This window comes from Anabrus simplex, chromosome X (assembly GCF_040414725.1).
Source record: "Anabrus simplex isolate iqAnaSimp1 chromosome X, ASM4041472v1, whole genome shotgun sequence".
NCBI classification, from domain to species: Eukaryota; Metazoa; Arthropoda; class Insecta; order Orthoptera; family Tettigoniidae; genus Anabrus; species Anabrus simplex.
In genome coordinates this window covers 3,604,891-3,624,811 of record NC_090279.1, presented here as the reverse complement: position 1 = coordinate 3,624,811, position 19,921 = coordinate 3,604,891, and the positions used below count along the sequence as shown (strand labels likewise).

General features: G+C 38.5%; 1 protein-coding gene across 1 annotated transcript in view; it reads right to left on the bottom strand.

Moving 5' to 3' along the window:
- Nucleotides 1–19,921, bottom strand: part of LOC137503149 (zinc finger protein OZF-like) — a gene marked incomplete at its 3' end in the record, with an annotated part of 85,913 nt that overhangs the window by 29,350 nt on the left and 36,642 nt on the right. The gene's annotated exons all lie outside the window — the stretch shown is intronic.

Sequence of the window (19,921 nt, the reverse complement as noted above, 5' to 3'; positions counted from 1 at the left end):
CTTGAAACACATACATCCTCTCACCAAAGCTAAATGATGAACCTTTAGACACTTCTTACCTAACTACAACCAATTTCCTTAAAGGAGAGCCAATTACTACACCCTCTGGTCATGACTATACTTCCTCTCTCATCACAACCTTGCCCACATGGCTATATTTTCAGCAGCTAACCCAGATCTCCTGGATGAGATGGTGAAATGAATATCTCAATAAATGGGCAATGAAATACCCCATAGCAACATAGTCATAGTAAAAGAAGATGACACGCATGCTATGAAGTGGGCGATGACAGTGATCAAATGTGCATCCTGGTAATGATGAATTATTCATGTAACGAATGTTCAGGTGAGTAATGGTGAACTTACAAGGTCTATTCACAAACACTATCCCTTACGAAGTATGAAACACAAAGGCAAGATAACTCTTCAATGGCTTATTTATTCATTGCATGTTTAAGTAATATTGTTCTGAGATTATCTGTGGAACGCCGAGAGGTGAAAGAAGGTGTCAGCATTAATGGGTCTATCTACGATATCAAAGATTAATTTAAACTTTAAAACAAAGGTTATATTTCTCTTCAGATCTCAAATTTAACAAAATTCTTCACAAGATCAAGGAACAAAATAGCAAACAAGAATACATATCCAAGTGTTGTAAATTACAAGTTTTGAGCTTCCAGCTCCAATTTACAAGTTTACAACATCACAAATGTTGCGTTTGGTTAGATAATGAGAGATATCTCCCAAGACACAGTTCCAGAGCACCTTGCACCAAATGTTAAACATACGGCCTTCCAAAGGCCCGACTGAAAATTGCACCAATATCAGACAAGAGTTTACATGCTCTTTAAATTCAACCAAAGATGCTGTGCTCCAAATTCCTTACAGCCTACTCAAGGAAACATTACACAAAACTATACAATTTCTGGCATCTCTAGGCACAACCTACAATTCCTTTACACAGCGGTAACTAGTACCCATACTACTGGGCCTTCATGGAAGAGAACAACAGGTTATATTACTGGTCCAAACTCAAAATGTATGCAGTCGTAAACTTGCACTCCTTGAAAACCAACTTTTGAAACCCTACTTGGGCTTGTGGCCCAATGATGCAGAGGCTAATTTTACACAACTGAGGTGACTCGAAAGAGAAGTTAATGAGTGATTTACAGAAGAAAAAGGTTACAAAATCGTAGTCACCTCAAGATAAACAGAAGGGGAATTCGTGAGGGTAACACACTCTCTATCCCCCAATTTACAGTTTAAGTCTGTATGAAATTTTACATTAGCAGAATGAAAGCTTACATTTTTGAAAACAGATGGTTACATAGTTACACATTAGAAGCTTCCCCTCCTGTGAGTTTAAGGAGATAGCTACAGATATAGAAAACTGGTGGCCATTACCTGGGCTGACGTTCTGCCTGCCAAAGAATTAGGCCTCCTGTCTTAACACACACTCAGAAATTTGACGAGAATAAGACAAGGTAACTAGAAAAAGTCGCGGCATTTATACCCGACGGGAGAGTTCGAAAAGGCTCTGGGCAAAATCTGACCACACCCTCTCATTTTGTTTGATACTCAAAAAGTTACAAGAAGCTTATGATTGGCTGAAAAATAAATACAGAAAATTTGTGATTGGCCAGACTTCAAAGCTGGCGGGATGAGAAGGAAGTGTTGCAAAACATTGAAGTATCAAAATAAATGAAAGTCAATTTAGTTGAAAAAACTTATAAACCCAAAACTTCTTTAAATCAGTAATTATTCCACCTTGCACCAGAGTGCATGACCGTAGCTTTGTGTGGGGACATCCATGGAGAAAAATTCAAACTTTTTGATGTACACCAAAACAAAACAAAGAAATCCAGTCAGTTTAGGAAACGTTAAAATAACATACTCAGTTATTCAGTAGTGACATCTTCTGATCAATGTCCCAACTTTATGCATTAGTGGTTTCAAGTTTTGTTCGATAGATAGTGTTCCCTAAGGCGTTTCTTTTCAATGTGTGGGGTTGAGGTTCACCTCCCGGTACAAATATTATAAGTCACATTGGACTAGTACCATCACAGACCACATTAGGGAGAAAAAGAATATTTTTCACTTGCCAAGAGATGGCTACAATGTGTGTAGTATACAAGCAAACAATCACAGTAAACAAGCATATCACCTGCAACTTGTATCAATAAATTACTGTATTATTTAGAAAACAATAATTAATATAATCAATACGATAACAAAGGTGTCTCATTTGGAAACGACTAGTAAAATATTCTGTAACAGTAACAAAAGAATGTACCTTTCAGCTACTTTGTGTTCAAAACTAATTAACAAATTCAAAAGTATTAGTAGGAATGATACTAGCTACCAAATGACATAAAGTAGAGTTCTTTGGAATAATCCTAACTGCTACACAATTCATAACGCAAGATCGTGGAACAACTTGAAGGAAAAGTGAAAACTAAATATGTAAACAGTCAATCTCATAAAAAAGTATATTATCGGTAGGACTATCAATCATGTGCACTAACAAGATGGATCAAACCCTGGTATCTGTTGAGCTATTTTCTATCCTTTTCCATTATCTGACGATGGATTATCAAATTATATACATTACCTCAAGAGAGTCTTCCTGTGATGACTCTGGCTCGGTTAACTCTGATTTAACTTCTTCTTTCAGAGCTATCACTTCTGATACATGTTCAAAATTTTCCTGTGGAAAATAAGAAATATTAGGTATGCTCATAACACACATCTACAAATACAGTCACCTACAAATGAGCATCTAAATTCATTAATTTCCAGTATTACAGTTACTTTCAAAATTTCACTAATGTTTAAGGAAGATTTCTACCAGCAGAGGATTGTTATAACCAAAGGCTGTACTGAGAATGGTGTTACTATTCTTGCTCACTCCTTATGTCAGAGAAAGGATGAGACTGAGAACAAAATATAAAATGCCAAACGTTTTCTAGCCATACCAGAAGATGGGGAATGGGGGCTATCTCACACAGAATTTGGAAGGACGCAGCCATAGGCATAAACACTAAATTGTATGAACTGTATTCATATGATCAATCATATCAATCAAATGATAAAAGTTGTCTGAACCAATTAGAAGCGTTACATTTCTAAATGGTTTTTTGTTGTCGGCATAGAGTTTGTTTATAGACAGATTAAAATTACTTGAAATAATGGAATCACATTCTCTACTATGGTTTTGATGAGATCACAGGGGCTACATAAAACATTAATAAAGTTCTGTTTGAAACAGCAAATTTCAATGCTTCCAAGTGTATAATAAAAAACATAAACATGAAAGAAGCAGACTTATCACAGTCATATAACAGTGAAAGATGTGATGTAACCCAAAGTCAAAGCGGCTAGAAATGAAATATTGCACTACTATAAGCATGTTATCTAGTGTTCTGTGAGGAGCTGAGGGGATGAGGACACCGTCAGTGGAGAATCAGCAGTGTTGGAGTTAATATCTGCAGTTTCAGAAGATCTTTTATGATCTACTACGGGACATTTAAATTTCACTCTTAGATTCATAAAACCTTGTCAGCATTACAGGGGGGACTGTGATTAAAAGCTTACGTTCTCATGTAAATTAAGTAACTAATAAAAGTGAATTAAAGTAACAAGTTCTAGAATATGCCAACTTAACACATTCAATACAGAAGAGAAGAGTAGCTGAACTAAGGAATGGATGAAAAGGATGCACAGAAAGGACAGGGAAATAATGACAAAGAGGAAAGAAAAAAATCTGTTTAATATGCCTTAAGTCCTTAAAGTGTCAGAGCCCACTAAGAAGGGGCAGATAAAAGAAATCATTCTCAGAAATCATACATTCTAGAACCCTTAGACATAGTTCTCTATATAACATAGAATCTGACCTGTATTTGAGGGATAAAATGAACATTTTTTTTGTTAGGGGCTTTATGTCGCACAGACACAGATAGGTCTTATGGCGATGATAGGATAGGAAAGGCCTAAGAGTTGGAAGGAAGCAGCCGTGGCCTTAATTAAGGTACAGCCCCAGCATTTACCTGGTGTGAAAATGGGAAACCACAATAAAATGAACTAATCACTATTCTGTCTTTCTAGAAGAATTCAACATCTGAGCAAAATACTTATTTTGAGAGAACGTACATTCAGATCTTGAGCTATTTCATCCCTCGTATGTCATAGGCAAATCTGCTCGTTCCTTAAAACACATAATAATATCTTCCAGCACATTGTGGATGTGAGGGTACCCCAGAATAATCACACCTGTGTTGACATTTTGTTTAGGAGACTGGTGTATCCAGGCTCAAAAACACTAATGAAAGATTTGTGATTTAACTTCTTCTACACTAATTATGGTAGGAGTAATAATTTTTAACATGTGGTGCTAATACTGGTGCAGTAGTTTAGGAGGATATTAGTTTTTTAAAGTACAATTGGCCAACCATCCTCTATTTTAATCAGAGGGGAAAAATAAAAAAGTGCAACCCCTAAACCAAAGTAATTTCGATACTGACAGTAAAAAGTACAGACTAATCCAAGCCCAACCTTAAGTTCCTAAGAGTTGGCAGCTTTGTGTAGTGCGTTGTGGTGTATTCCCAGACAAATAAGCAAAACAGAGTTGTACTACGCATAGATGCTCATTCAGCAATTGGTGACTGCTGGTGTTAATACTGAGGAAGCACATAGAAAATTATGCCCCTGCCAAACTTATTCAGCTATTAAGGGTTAATTTCTGACCTCTATAAAGTTATCTGGAATGAGACTTACAAGTGATGCAGTTGTTTTTCCTTCAAGCCAGGCTGGTTCCTCTTTGATTTTTGCTTCCAGGTCCATTTTGCACTGCAAACTGAAATAGTTAGAAGGTACTGGTATGGTTGATTACTTCCACTGACCATACACTGAAACATAAGCCAGAAAAATATATTACCTTATTGATGTCATTGATACTTATGGTGTTTGTCAACAAGCTAAGCAACAATTGTGTCATTTTATATGAACATCAATATTATGATCATACCAAAAAAACACGAAATTTTACATGACACTTGATATTATGATCATACCTATAGGACCTCAAGTTTTCTATGACTGATACTTCAATCAAAGCTAAGGACCTGCAGTTTTATATGATTTCTAAAACAGTGATCACTTCCGTAGGAAATATAATTTAACTTATCTGTCGATATCAAGATCATAGTCAAAGGACCCCTGGTATTACATGACCGAGTTTGATAGCTGCACTATAAAGATAATTTAAAAGTCACCACCTTATCAATACAAGATTTATTTACTTCAAAACTGGTAAATTAGGTCAAGACCGGTTTCAACCCCTAAGGGATCATCTTCAGTTGACACATATATAAAAAAGATATTTACAAAAACATCACATGTAAAATATTAATCTTTCAGTTAATTGGTGGGCACATCTTAGTTTTGAATGTATATGTGTGAGATTTATAGGCTCACTATGTCTAAATTATTGCGTATATAGGTCCTATACTTCTTTACATACAGTGTCAAAATTATTACATTCAATATCATTTATCTATTTGATGAAAACACTAGCAAATTGCTTTCTAAAATGGTAAAGTGTGTACATTTTTAGTTTAAAATTACATGTTGTTTTTTACATGTTGTCATGTTACAATTTATATTACAAAGTATAAAATAAAATTATTCTTGCATTTGTGCACATTGATAATAGTGAGACTATTGTAGGGTCTTCAAAAATATACCGTTGTTTGAGGTATGTCACTGTATATCTGCTTTTTGAAATGTCAATAGCCTGATTACATTCTTATATATAAGTTATGAAATTTCACTTTTTATAGTTCGGTCTAATGGAAGAAACATAGAATAACCTTGTTAATGTAGATTCTTCATGACTAAAATGGTATATAGTACCTTATTAAAATAGATCCTTAATACTAAAATACAAGTATGTGGTACCTTCTGTGCTTGTTTTATATATTAAAATAGGGTTTACATTTATTCACATTAGTTCTATGATTTGTTACCATTTTTAAATTTATGGTCTAATATGAAGGCCAGTTGGAAATATTTGAAGTTAGTCTGATGGGAATGGTTCAATCCCTTGTTTATATTGTTTATTTTGCCGCTTGTTAGGTACAAGCATGTGACAATCTTGTTAAAATGAACTCTTCATAACTAAAATATTGGTATATGGTAGCTTATTAAAATAAATTTTTGCATTAAAAGTGCTAATTTGTAGTGCTATATGTGCACATTTTTCAAACGTAAGATAGGGTTAACATAGGTTAACAACAGTACTATGGGTTGTTACCGTTTGTGAGATTGTAATCTGATATAACTGGACAGTTAGAATGTATGAAATGTTTACATAAATAGGACCGGATACATATTTATACTATACTGCTTTGCCTTTTTTTACAAGTGAATTACGTAGTGTAGTATAGTATTTGTTGCAATTTTGTAAGCTGCTGCTGTTGTTGGAGTTATCTTCAGATTCTGTATGTCGTTAAGAAAACATTTTCCTTCTTTTTGCGTGTCGTTACCAGTTAAATGGGTGACTATCGTGAAATGGAGTACGTTTGAAATGTTGCACGTTTGTTGTGCAACTCTATCAAGACGCTACTACACACAACTCGCAGGCACTTGCAAAGCAAAGGCTGGGAGTTTTCTAAAGCAAGCTAGTTATATGCGTATTCATTTTTAATGCTTAATTAAAAATAAAATTTAAGAAAATTAATAACTTTAAATATTAAAAATATGTAGAATGCTGAAACTGAGAAGGATTAATATTAACTTCTAATATTCTCATTTAAGATCTATGCATTTAGCAAATGTACATTATTGAACTTGAATATTACCGACAATATGTTAGAGGTTGTGGACGCAGTGTAAAAAGACATAAATCACAATTCCTCAATGAAGAAAATCCGTAGCTTCCTTAGCGGAATAAGCTGTAGAATTGGCCTTATACAACAACATACCAGCCACTTAGAAAAAAAAACCCGATATTTGAATGTTGTTTAATCACTTAAAACAAACTCTTGAAGAACAAATTTGATTTGTAACAGTCAGTAGAACAGGCTGAATTTAGGAAAGGATGTATTACTTGTGACAACTGTAGAGTGTGAGACACTTCTTCCGCTACTTGAAATGTGAATGGGCTTGTTATATCACACAGTTCCAATACTTGTAATAAATCACACTGTAACACTCATATATACTAAAATACACAACTGTGGGGAGAGCTGTAGTTGAACACATTCGTAATGTCCACAATCGTAGTATGAGACACTTACTGAAAAGGGCACTGGCGGCACGGAGTGCAATATCCCGCTCACGGGTGGCTCAGATTGGTTGTGCAGTAGATGTTAGTTTTCCCTCCTCCTGCTCGTGACGTCATCACAGGAGCACCGTGACTGTGTAGCATACAACCGCATGTGTAACTCATTTCATTGTTTATGTATGTCTGTCTTATAAAGAAAATATTTCCACGTAATAACTATATATAATTTCTTTCCGTATATTGCTGTTGGTTTATACAGTGGCCTACTGTATTTTGCGTAGTGTGTGTGTGTCTTAGTTCGTTTCTGTGAGATCTCGTTAAGTTGCTGTGTTTCGTGCAGTGAGGTACACATATTTTCTTTTCGTTAGTTGCGTGAACAGTGTAATAGTAGCTGGAGTGAAATTTATGTGTTCATTGTACAGTATCATTGCGATAGAAAACTGTGCCGTTAATGATTCACCGACCGAGCTCGATAGGTGCAGTCGCTTAAGTGCGGCCAGTATCCAGTGATTTGGAGATAGTGGGTTCGAACCCCACTGTCGGCAGCCCTGAAGACGGTTTGTCGTGGTTTCCCATTTTCACACCAGGCAAATGCTGGGAATGTACCTTAATTAAGGCCACGGACGCTTCCTTCCCATTCCTAGGCCTTTCCTGTCTCATCGTCGCCATAGGACCTATCTGTGTCGGTGCGACGTAAAGCAAATAACAAAAAAAAAGAAGAAGAAGATTCACCGCCATCTACAGCGACACCTGATTGTTCAGCAAAGGGATTTTGGTACCTCGCCGGCTACATCGCCAACCGTGAAAGAAAATATGACAGGTCAATGTGAAGTCCCACTGGGGAAATGCTTTCCATTTCTTCTGGTACAGCCCCTGTGGGATTGATACAAATGTTATCTCGGGGAGGTCTACTCGTTCCATCGTTAAAATGGTAAACCAAATAAAGGAATTTGAGTTAATTTTCAGGGACACTCACGGACGTGCTGAACTATGACACATACCTAATACACTGACTGACAGAGCAAATGCAACACCAAGAAGGAGTGGTCAGAACTTTATGCCAATTGCAGGGTAGACTGACGTCACTGAGGTATGCTCATGATGTGAAATGCGCCGCTGTGCTGCGCACGTAGCGAACGATAAATGGGACACGGCGTTGGCGAATGGCCCACTTCGTACCGTGATTTCTCAGCCGACAGTCATTGTAGAACGTGTTGTCGTGTGCCACAGGACACGTGTATAGCTAAGAATGCCAGGCCGCCGTCAACGGAGGCATTTCCAGCAGACAGACGACTTTACGAGGGGTATGGTGATCGGACTGAGAAGGGCAGGTTGGTCGCTTCGTCAAATCGCAGCCGATACCCATAGGGATGTGTCCACGGTGCAGCGCCTGTGGCGAAGATGGTTGGCGCAGGGACATGTGGCACGTGCGAGGGATCCAGGCGCAGCCCGAGTGACGTCAGCACGCGAGGATCGGGGCATCCGCCGCCAAGCGGTGGCAGCCCCGCACGCCACGTCAACCGCCATTCTTCAGCATGTGCAAGACACCCTGGCTGTTCCAATATCGACCAGAACAATTTCCCGTCGATTGGTTGAAGGAGGCCTGCACTCCCGGCGTCCGCTCAGAAGACTACCATTGACTCCACAGCATAGACGTGCACGCCTGGCATGGCGCCGGGCTAGAGCGACTTGGATGAGGGAATGGCGGAACGTCGTGTTCTCCGATGAGTCACGCTTCTGTTCTGTCAGTGATAGTCACCGCAGACGAGTGTGGCGTCGGCGTGGAGAAAGGTCAAATCCGGCAGTAACTGTGGAGCGCCCTACCGCTAGACAACTCGGCATCATGGTTTGGGGCGCTATTGCGTATGATTCCACGTCACCTCTAGTGCGTATTCAAGGCACGTTAAATGCCCACCGCTACGTGCAGCATGTGCTGCGGCCGGTGGCACTCCCGTACATTCAGGGGCTGCCCAATGCTCTGTTTCAGCAGAATAATGCCCGCCCACACACTGCTCGCATCTCCCAACAGGCTCTACGAGGTGTACAGATGCTTCCGTGGCCAGCGTACTCTCCGGATCTCTCACCAATCGAACACGTGTGGGATCTCATTGGACGCCGTTTGCAAACTCTGCCCCAGCCTCGTACGGACGACCAACTGTGGCAAATGGTTGACAGAGAATGGAGAACCATCCCTCAGGACACCACCCGCACTCTTATTGACTCTGTACCTCGACGTGTTTCTGCGTGCATCGCCGCTCGCGGTGGTCCTACATCCTACTGAGTCGATGCCGTACGCATTGTGTAACCTGCATATCGGTTTGAAATAAACATGAATTATTCGTCCGTGCCGTCTCTGTTTTTTCCCCAACTTTCATCCCTTTCGAACCACTCCTTCTTGGTGTTGCATTTGCTCTGTCAGTCAGTGTATTATACGCAAAGTGTGTCAAATATTTAGCAGTAAATTCCCCGCTGTACCACCAGAAATATCTATTAAAAATGTATGTTAGAACGAGAATATTTATACGCATACGACAAATGAACATTCGGACAAGAACTGAAAAATCCATAGCAGCTCATCGGCGAAAGGCACGACAGTGGATTTCATCTTCAAAAGCAACCACTTCATGACATCTAATCTCACAGGTAGGACTGTGTTCTAATGAAGTGCTATCTATGCGGAGCCTCCGTGGCTCAGACGGCAGCGCGACGGCTTCTCACCACTGGATACCGTGGTTCAAATCCCTGTCACTCCATGTGAGATTTGTGCTGGTCAAAGTGGAGGCGGGACAGGTTTTTCTCCGGGTACTCCGGTTTTCCCTGTCATCCTTCATTCCAGCAACACTTTCCATTATCATTTCATAGCATTGATCAGTCATTAATAAATCACTTTGGGAGTGGCGACCCCATTGTAATAATAGCCTATATGTGGTTCATTCATTATATCCCTGACCCGGTCAAAGACTGGAAAACAGGCTGTAGGTTTTCCAGGACTATCTATGCATGGTTTCGAATATAAACTTACTTCTGCTGCTGTTACAGTATGTGTTAAGCTTTAAACTCCATACCTGCGGAAGTGAGTCAGTATATCGTATGTTAACATACGGTAGTTCATCACGGAATTTCTGCTGTAAAGATTTAATATGACAAAGATTTCATATCTCTAAATATTTATGTTTACAGACTTGAAAGCGCGTAACCTTCCTCAAACTAAATAGAGGAACTTTGAAATGTTAATAAATTTCAAGCGTTGGTTAGAGTGCCGTCACGTTTACGCCTTATTCGTAATGGAAATCATGAAAAGTTACTATGCTGTACTCGTTTTCTATCTTATAACTGCAGTAATCTTTATGTCTGGTCTGCAATTAGTTCTGAGAAACTGTAATATTAGCTGATATTATGAGATTCTTACTGATTTGCGCGCTCCGGGCTCGGCTGCTTTGCTCCTACTGTGACGTCATTTCGTTAACCAATAGCAGCTCGGTTCGCGTTGGGCCCAACCTTTAGCAGTGTTTAAGAACCTTGTGTCCCGCTATGTCTGGCTCAAAGAGGATATATAAGTTAGAAGGAACCTCTCGGGGTGAAAGAAAGAGAATACGAAAGCAGGTCCGTAAGTCTAAACGAATGTGGACAGCCATGGAAGGAGGAATCAGCTGCCTGAACTTTACGATCCAATTCTTCGTACACTAACGGAAATAAAATCGTACGGCTTTTAATACATATATACATGCATTATCATTATAGTCCGTTATGCCATTCAGCGTTCAGTCTGCAAGCCTCTGTGAATTTACAAAAACGGCACGTCGCGACAATCCTCTATTTGCAATCAGTGCCGTGGCCTCATTTAATTCTATACCTCTTATCATTAAATCGTTAGAAACTGAATCAAACCATTGTCATCATGGTCTCCCTCTACTCCTCTTACCCACCATAATAGAGACTTCTATTTTTCTAGGTAACCTATTCTCCTCCATTCGTCGCACATGTCCCAACCACCGAAGATGGTTTACGCGTGCAGCTTCATCCATCGAGTTCATTCCTAACTTAGACTTTATCTGCTAGTTCCGAGTAGGCCTACTCTCCTGCTATTGTTCCCACCTGTTTTAAAAGCAACAATTTTCGCTGCTTTCATGTCTGTTACTTCAAACTTATGAATAATATATCCTGAGCCCACCCAGCTTTCGTTCTCGTAAAGCAAAGATGGTCTGGAAACACACCGATGTAAATACAGTTTCGTCCGGGAGATGACTTCCTTCTTACAGAACAATGTTGATCGCAACTGCCAACTCACTACATTGGTTTTACTAGACAACGATTTAATCTCACTTACTATATTACTATCCTGGGGAAACAACCAACAAAAGTACTTAAAATTATCTACCTGTTCCATGTTTGTATCACCAATCTGACATTCACTTCTGTTGACTTTCTTACCTACTGACATCAATTTAGTCTTGGAGAGGCTAATTGTTATTCCATACTCACTGCACCTATTTTCAAGTTCCTGGACATTAGACTGCAGGCTTTCGGCACAATCCGCCATTAAGACGAAGTCGTCAGCAGACGCCAGACTGCATACTAAATTTCCACCCGCCTGAATCATTTCTTGCCAATTTATACCTTTCAGCAGATGATCCTCGTAAATTACGAAGAGCAAATGAGAAAGATTACAGCCTTGTCTAACCCCTGTAAGTATCCTGAACCAAGAACCCGTTCTACCATCAATTCTTACTGGAGCCCAATTGTCATCACAAATGCCTTTGATTGATTTTAATAATCTACCCTTAACGTCATCCCCCCCGCAGTATTGTGAACATCATTTCCCTCGGTACCCTGTCATATGCTTTCTCTAGATATACTAAACCAATACACAGCTGTCTATTCATTTTCTAACATTTTACATTCACCTGGTGCGTACTGAAAATTGGATCTTGACAGACCCTCCGTGCTCTGTAACCACACTGGATTTCATGCAACTTCCTCTCTGATTTCCGAGATGCCGGTGAATACTTTGCTTGGTATAGGCAAGATGGCGGGCAATAAGCAACTAGCTGTGTGTGGTTCGTGCATAAAATCAATTACTGCCGAGGACGACTACATCATCTGTGACGGTAAGTGTCATAGAAAACATCACAGAGCGTGTGTTAAATTAAATAAACGGGAATTCAAGACACTAATTGAGGACAAATCAAAGAAGTGGTACTGCGGCAAGTGTGATAGTTTGAATGGTGATCTGGCTGTAGGGCCGAGTGACCATAACCTTGGGGATATGGAATCTGTAGTTAGGGACATCCACAAAAGGTTGTGTAAACTAGAAGGAATCGAAGATGAACAAGCGGAAATTAGAAAGTCGGTGACCTTCTGTGCTGAGAGTTTTGACGATATTAAGCGTCAGCTGCACAAAATAACTGATGACATTATAAACGCTATGGCAGAAGTAGCGGCATTGAAGTCTATGGTTGCTGTCCTCGTAAGGGAAAAGACAATAGCAGACAAAGAAGTCTCTAAGCTTAGAGAGGAAAATCAAGACCTCCAACAGTACGTCCGGAGGAACAACGTAGAAATTCATGGACTGCCTCAGCTTGGTGACGAGAATCCAGTCGCAGTTGTGAAAGCACTTGGCAATGCGCTCGGTGTCTAAGTGACCGACAGTGATATGCGTGTCATCGTCTACCCCAAAAGAAGCAGGAACTCCCTCCTCCACTCCTTGTAAAATTTTGCAGCCGGTTAAAAAGGGATCAGCTGCTCGCAGCAAGGAAGAATAAATGAACACTAAGCTCAAAAGATTTAGGTATCCAAGCAGCTAACCGACCTGTATATATCAACGAACATCTGACATCGGGGAATAAATATCTCCACAAGATGGCCAGGGACCTACGGCAACATGGATATAAATATATTTGGACAAGGGACTGCAAAATCTACGTACGAAGGACTGAAAACCATCGATCAGTGCGAATTAGGAGCATTGATGATATTAGAAAATTGCAGAGCGATGACACAAGTGTAACGGCACATCCAAGATATCATACCAACACTCGTTAATGGCAGTACCTAAGTATTACAACAAATAATCCATTTTTCCATTAGGCTGTTATGAAATACAATACGATTCCATAAATAATTTTGTTTTACAGAACATCAGTTCATATACAGTTGCTTCTCACCTGGACGGAAACAGCTCTACTGGCCCGTCAAAATCTTACAGTGCGGTTAGGTGCTTGTACCTAAACAGCAGGAGTATCCGAAACAAACTTGAGGAAATAGAAATTCTGTTGCACATTATAGGCCAGGTAGATATATTGGTTGTGACAGAAACTTGGGTAAAAAGTGAGGAGGCGAAATACTATAATATACCAAATTATAGAAGCATCTTTTCACACAGAGACGGCAAAGCTGGAGGTGGCTTAGGTATTTACATTTCGCACTGTTAAAGCAAATGTGAAAATGAATTGTGAACTTGATCATAGCTTGATATGGGTTGAAATTTATAGGGATAAATTTAGTAGTAGTAAATATAAAAGTATTGATTTAATTGCAGGATATAACCCAAATAAGAATAATGCCATACCATTTCTAGCATCCCTCGAAAATTTTCTAAGTAAAACAACTAACAATTTATGCCTATTTTTGGGTGACACGAATATTGATAACTAGTGACCAACTAAAAAGAAAATACATGAACCTGCTTTCTTGCTATGATTTCAAGCAATGCAATAATGTATATCCAACACGAATATGTGATACCACAAGCACTTTAATAGATCATGTGTCTATAAATAATTCTGGAATATATTATTATTTATCAAATGTTGGTAGCTATATAAATGACCATAATATGTTAATATTTGATATTCTTTTGCCAAATTCTAAATCTCCATCACAATCGCTTGAACTGAAAAGGCTGAAAGCAACTAATGTAGACCAAAATAATGATAGACCTGAAAGTAGTAATATCACTGAACATAACACAAAAGTCATAAACAACACTACTAGTAGAATTGACATAATGTATAATTCCTTTATTGACCAGCTACTGCTTGGTACACAAAAACAGAAAGCACAAAGTCATCGAACACAAAGAACTGGTAGCTTGCCATGGATATCTTCTGAACTTCTCAGCCTTATTAAGCGACGTGACATTTTACATGCAAAACTTAAAAATCCCACCCTAAAGAATAACATCAATCTCAATCAGGAATATCGCAGGTGTAGAAACAATGTGACAAATCTAAAAAGGAGCTTAAAAAACAAATATTACTCTTAAAAATTTAGAATTCATAACAAGAACCCAAAGGAAACGTCGAAAATAATCAATGAAATCATACATAACAGAAAAACAACAAAAGGCGATAATTGTACATCTCTAGAAATAGATAACAAGATAATTACAGACAGTCAGGAAATATGTGAATCATTAAATTTATATTTTACAAATATTGCTAAAGCCCTGGCTTCAGCAATCCCTCCCCAGAGCACTGAAACACTTGCAGTTCCTAGTTACTTGAACTCATTTTACCTATATCCGACTGATGAAACAGAAGTAAGATCTATAATATCAAATTTAAAGAACAAGAGTAGCTGTGGGCAGGATGGTATAACTGCCAACTTTCTAAAAGAATTCCAGGATTCTTTAAGTGGGATGCTAACAGATATCATTAACGAATCCTTGGCATCTGGTACATTACCTAGTGAGCTAAAAGTAGCTAAAGTAGTTCCTGTCTTCAAGGGTGGGGATGGGAGGAATCCTAGTAACTATAGGCCTATCTGTATTCTTTCCATAATCTCCAAAATATTAGAAACTATTGTTAAAAAGAGACTTCTCACTTTTTTAAACAAAAATAATTTCTTTTACAATGCACAATATGGCTTTCGTGAGAACTCTAACACTGAAATAGCAACCATAGATCTCATAAATATGCTGCAAGAGTCAATAGATTTTAATAGTTTTGCTGGTGAGTTGTTTATAGATCTAAAGAAGGCCTTTGATACAGTGGACCATGAAAGACTGTTAGCTAAATTAGAGAGAGCATGAGTTCGTGGTGTTGCATTGAAGTGGTTTGATAATTATCTGTCCGATAGAAAACAGTATGTAGTGCTGAATAACTGTAGGAGCTCAGCAATTAGCGTAACCCATGGCCTTCCACAGGGGTCAGTATTAGGGCCGATACTCTTCCTAGTCTACATCAATGATATTGCAACTTGCCGCTTGAAAGGACGTATCACACTGTATGCCGACGTCCGACTCGTTGGCCGAACGGTCAGCGTACTGGCCTTCGGTTCAGAGGGTCCCGGGTTCGATTCCCGGCCGGGTCGGGGATTTTAACCTTAATTGGTTAATTCCAATGGTCCGGGGGCTGGGTGTTTGTGCTGTCCCCAACATCCCTGCAACTCACACACCACACATAACACTATCCTCCACCACAATAACACGCAGTTACCTACAAATGGCAGATGCCGCCCACCCTCATCGGAGGGTCTGCCTTACAAGGGCTGCACTCGGCTAGAAATAGCCACACGAAATTATTATTATACTGTATGCCGACGACACAAACTTGTTCTATACTGGTAGTAATATAGACTCCATTGTTAAGGATATGCAGGAAGACCTCAATACTCTGTGCTTTTGGTTTCAAGCAAATAAATTAACTATTAATGTGCAAAAGACTAATTATATGATAATGACAAAACAAGGTCAGAATGAAATCCCACACAGTAAAATATATATGCAGAATACTGAAATAAAACTAGTTAGAACTGTCAAATATCTTGGGTTGGTGATTGATAGGAACTTGAACTGGACAGACCATGTTGAATACATTACTAAAAAGATCACACCTGTTGCAGGAATTTTAAAGAAACTTAGTTATCTTATCCCACAACATCTTCTAAAACACATCTACTACTCTTTAATTCATAGTCACCTACAATATTTGAATATAATCTGGATGCGCTGTAAGAAGTCCGACTTAAATGGGCTAATGGTAGTACAAAATAGAGCTGTTAGAAATATACTTAATCTTCTCTACTTAACACCAATAAAATATCTATACCTAAGTGCTAAAATACCACCCCTAAGCATGAGTGCAGAATTCAATACAGCTGTACTCATGTATAAAATAAAACATAAATTTATACAACACAACACTACATATACTCTGAATTCTGACAACCATCCATATAGGCATGCAAATGACTTTGCCTTATACAATGTTTGCTCTTATAAATATGGTATAAACAGCTTGAAATTCTCTGCGATCCAGTTATTTAATAACATCCCTGTGGAGATAAAAACAGCACCAACTTTAGCAAAATTCAAACAAAGAGTCAAGCATTACTTTTGGGAAAGGTACAGTGCTGTTTAAATCAAAATATCAGATGACATTTAAGGCATTCTCCCAAACAATCTTGCAAACTGTCCGGAACTATTCTTGTACCTCTACAACTTTTATGTTATGTAAATGTAAATACTCTGTAATCTGTTCTTGTACCTCTGCAACTCTGTGTTATGTATATATACTGTAAATACTCTGTAATCAATTCCTGTACGTCTGCAACTTTTGTGCTATGTAATTGCAAATAATCTGAAATCTATTCTTGTACTTCAGCAACTCTTATGTAAATGAAAATACTCCATAATCCATTCTTGTACCTTTGCAACGTTCATGTTACGTAATTGTAAATACAGTCAGAAATAATTCTCTGTAATCCTCATATTGATGATGTACATATTTTATATATTGTATGTGTTTATATGTTCAACCATTTACTAATTATCTTATGTACACAAACTATATTTTGATGTGTAAGTGCCCGCCAGTATGTAATGTCCTGTACAATTCCTATGTATGAGCCTGCAGGCTCGTTGGAATTAATTGAAATAAATGAATGAATGAAATGAATGATAGTAATCATACAGGGAACGGATTTATATGTACTAATATTTTTTGAAATATGTACATATATATTTAGTTATTTTTATTCAAATATGGTATTATATATGGACATAAAATTGCACATATAACATTCATTTCTATTTTTATCAAAGTTGAAAGAAGCTAAACAAAGTAGATCTACATGCAACATAATGTTGCACTTCACATTTTAATATATTTGAAGAACACACAATATTTTATTCTCTGTTACCAAAAGAATGGATTACAAAATGTTCTTTTAAGTTCTGCAAAGTGAATCTCCATCTATTATCTGTAAGGACAGTTTTATATTGACTGAAACTGCGTTCAACATCGGAAGACGTAATGGGGGCATAATTCAACTTCACAATATCTGCTGGCGTTCAATCCAGTGTTAATTTTACAGTTAAATCTCCACACAGCATTGCAGCAACCTTTGTCCGGGGTTATTTGAAAGCACAGTTTGCTTCATTTGCAGGATTTAGTTGTTCCACAGTTTTATTCACAATTTCACAACTTTCTGAAAGTGGGAAGTGCGAGTTTTGGAGCCTTTTCAGTGTTATTTTGATGCATAAAAAATTATGCTGAATGTAACATAAGTCATTTTTCACATACATGTCGCAAACAACTGTTTTCGCGGCTTCAATTGAGGCTGCATCTTCAGAGTCCATGGTATGCGGAACGTTCTTAATACAGCCTATATATATTCAACATAATATTCAATCGCTTGCAGCCACGTACCCCACCTAGTTAGAATCGGCTTAGGCGGCACTGGAATCTCTGGGTACATTTCTTTCAAAAGATGAACTCTTCTGTGGGCTTTGAGAAAAACTGTTTTTACTGAGGAAATCAATAAATTTACCTTGGGGTAACTGCCTTTTACCACTTCAGCCACACGATGAAAGGCATGTGCTACACATGTTAAATGAGTCATCCTTGGATATACAGCACATAATGCTTCTCCGGCGTTCATCATATAAGGTGCAGAATCGCTAATAAAAAGTAACACTTTATTATACTTAACGCCCTGTGGCCAGAGGTTACTCATAGCCTCACTGAACAGTTTTGCTATAGTTTTGTTATCGCACTTTTCTAGAACATCACAGTGTAAGAGAATCCGTTTACAATAATCTTCGCTTAACAAGCCAATGATTACGTTGCCAATTAGCCTGCCTTCTTTGTCTGTTGTCTCATCCACGGAAACCGAAATTGGACCGTATTTAATCTCTTGCCTTATCTTCCGAACAGTTCCATCGTATATGGCTGAACAGTACGTTTTTCTGAACGTTGACTCATCCAGGATGGATCGTTTGGTTTATTTCTTGAGGAATTCCCTGAAGCGCTGATTATAAGAGAGGTATGTCAGCAGAGATGAGAGCACGGCAGAGATCGGTGTTGAACTCGAACGTTACACTGGAAGTTGCTGGTTGTGTCAGAAACAACTGTCTCTGCTTGGAATATCCTTGTTTGTTAGCCTGGTGTTTATTGGTTGAAACATGCTGTTGCACTAGGAATATTTGAGTAGATGGCACTGCACAATGACACAAATTACAAAATATTATCTCATTGTCAGTTGATAAACCATCTTCTTTAAATTCTGATACGTAACTTTTTAATTTTAAACTGGTTGACTGAGCTACATTAGGCACATTGTAACAATGTTAATTTCTTCAATGAATATCAATGTACAACTGCACACACTGAACGTACTAGAACACTATGAGCCGTCTCATTGCTAATTCAAACTGTGAAGACTGGTAGTGAACTAGATGGAGTTATGAAGCAATCAAAGGGAATGCCCGAATTACGAACTAATTCGGAAACAACTAGCACATCGTCGATGAATGAGATTTTCCTAGTTACGATTATTTTTTGCTAGGTGCTTTACGTCGCACCGACACAGATAGGTCTTATGGCGACGATGGGATAGGAAAGGCCTAGGAGTTGGAAGGAAGCGGCCTTAATTAAGGTACAGCCCCAGCATTTTCCTGGTGTGAAAATGGGAAACCACGGATAATCATTTTCAGGGCTGCCGATAGTGGGATTCGAACCTACTATCTCCCGGGTGCAAGTTCACAACCGCGCGCCTCTACGCGCACGGTCAACTCGCCCGGTCCTAGTTACAAAATGATGGCACAGACACAGTCGATGTTATGTAATGCAGCTTATCAGTGCTGTAAGTGTGATCCAGACCTCTCTCTTTCTTCGCACCGCTTATCAGCTTATTTTATCAGCCCAGACCTGGGCAGGCGTGATAATGACCTGCACACCACTTAAAATATTAATTTTTCGAATATTGATTTTTAATTTATTTCTTCATTATTGAGATGACTGCTAATTTATTATGATTTAATACTTTTTAACCGAAATATGGACTATATTGATTTTAATGACGAAGAATATAGAACATATGTACTAAACTCAAAAATATGGAAAATAAATACTCCATTTTTCAACTCCACGCGTCATGATTCGTAAAGATAATGAAAAATATAATTAATTTTATCTGCCTAAAGAGATATGCAATTACATATAAATCCGTTCCCTGCGTAATCAATGAGGTACCTCGATAGTTGTTGGAATCCTTCCTGTTCCATTGCTTATAGATAGGTGCAATTACTGCCTTTGTCCAATCTTAAGGTACCTTACCAACACTCCATTCTAATCCTACTACTCTACAAAGCCATTTCATTCCTGCCTTCCCAGTATACTTCACCATTTTGGGTCT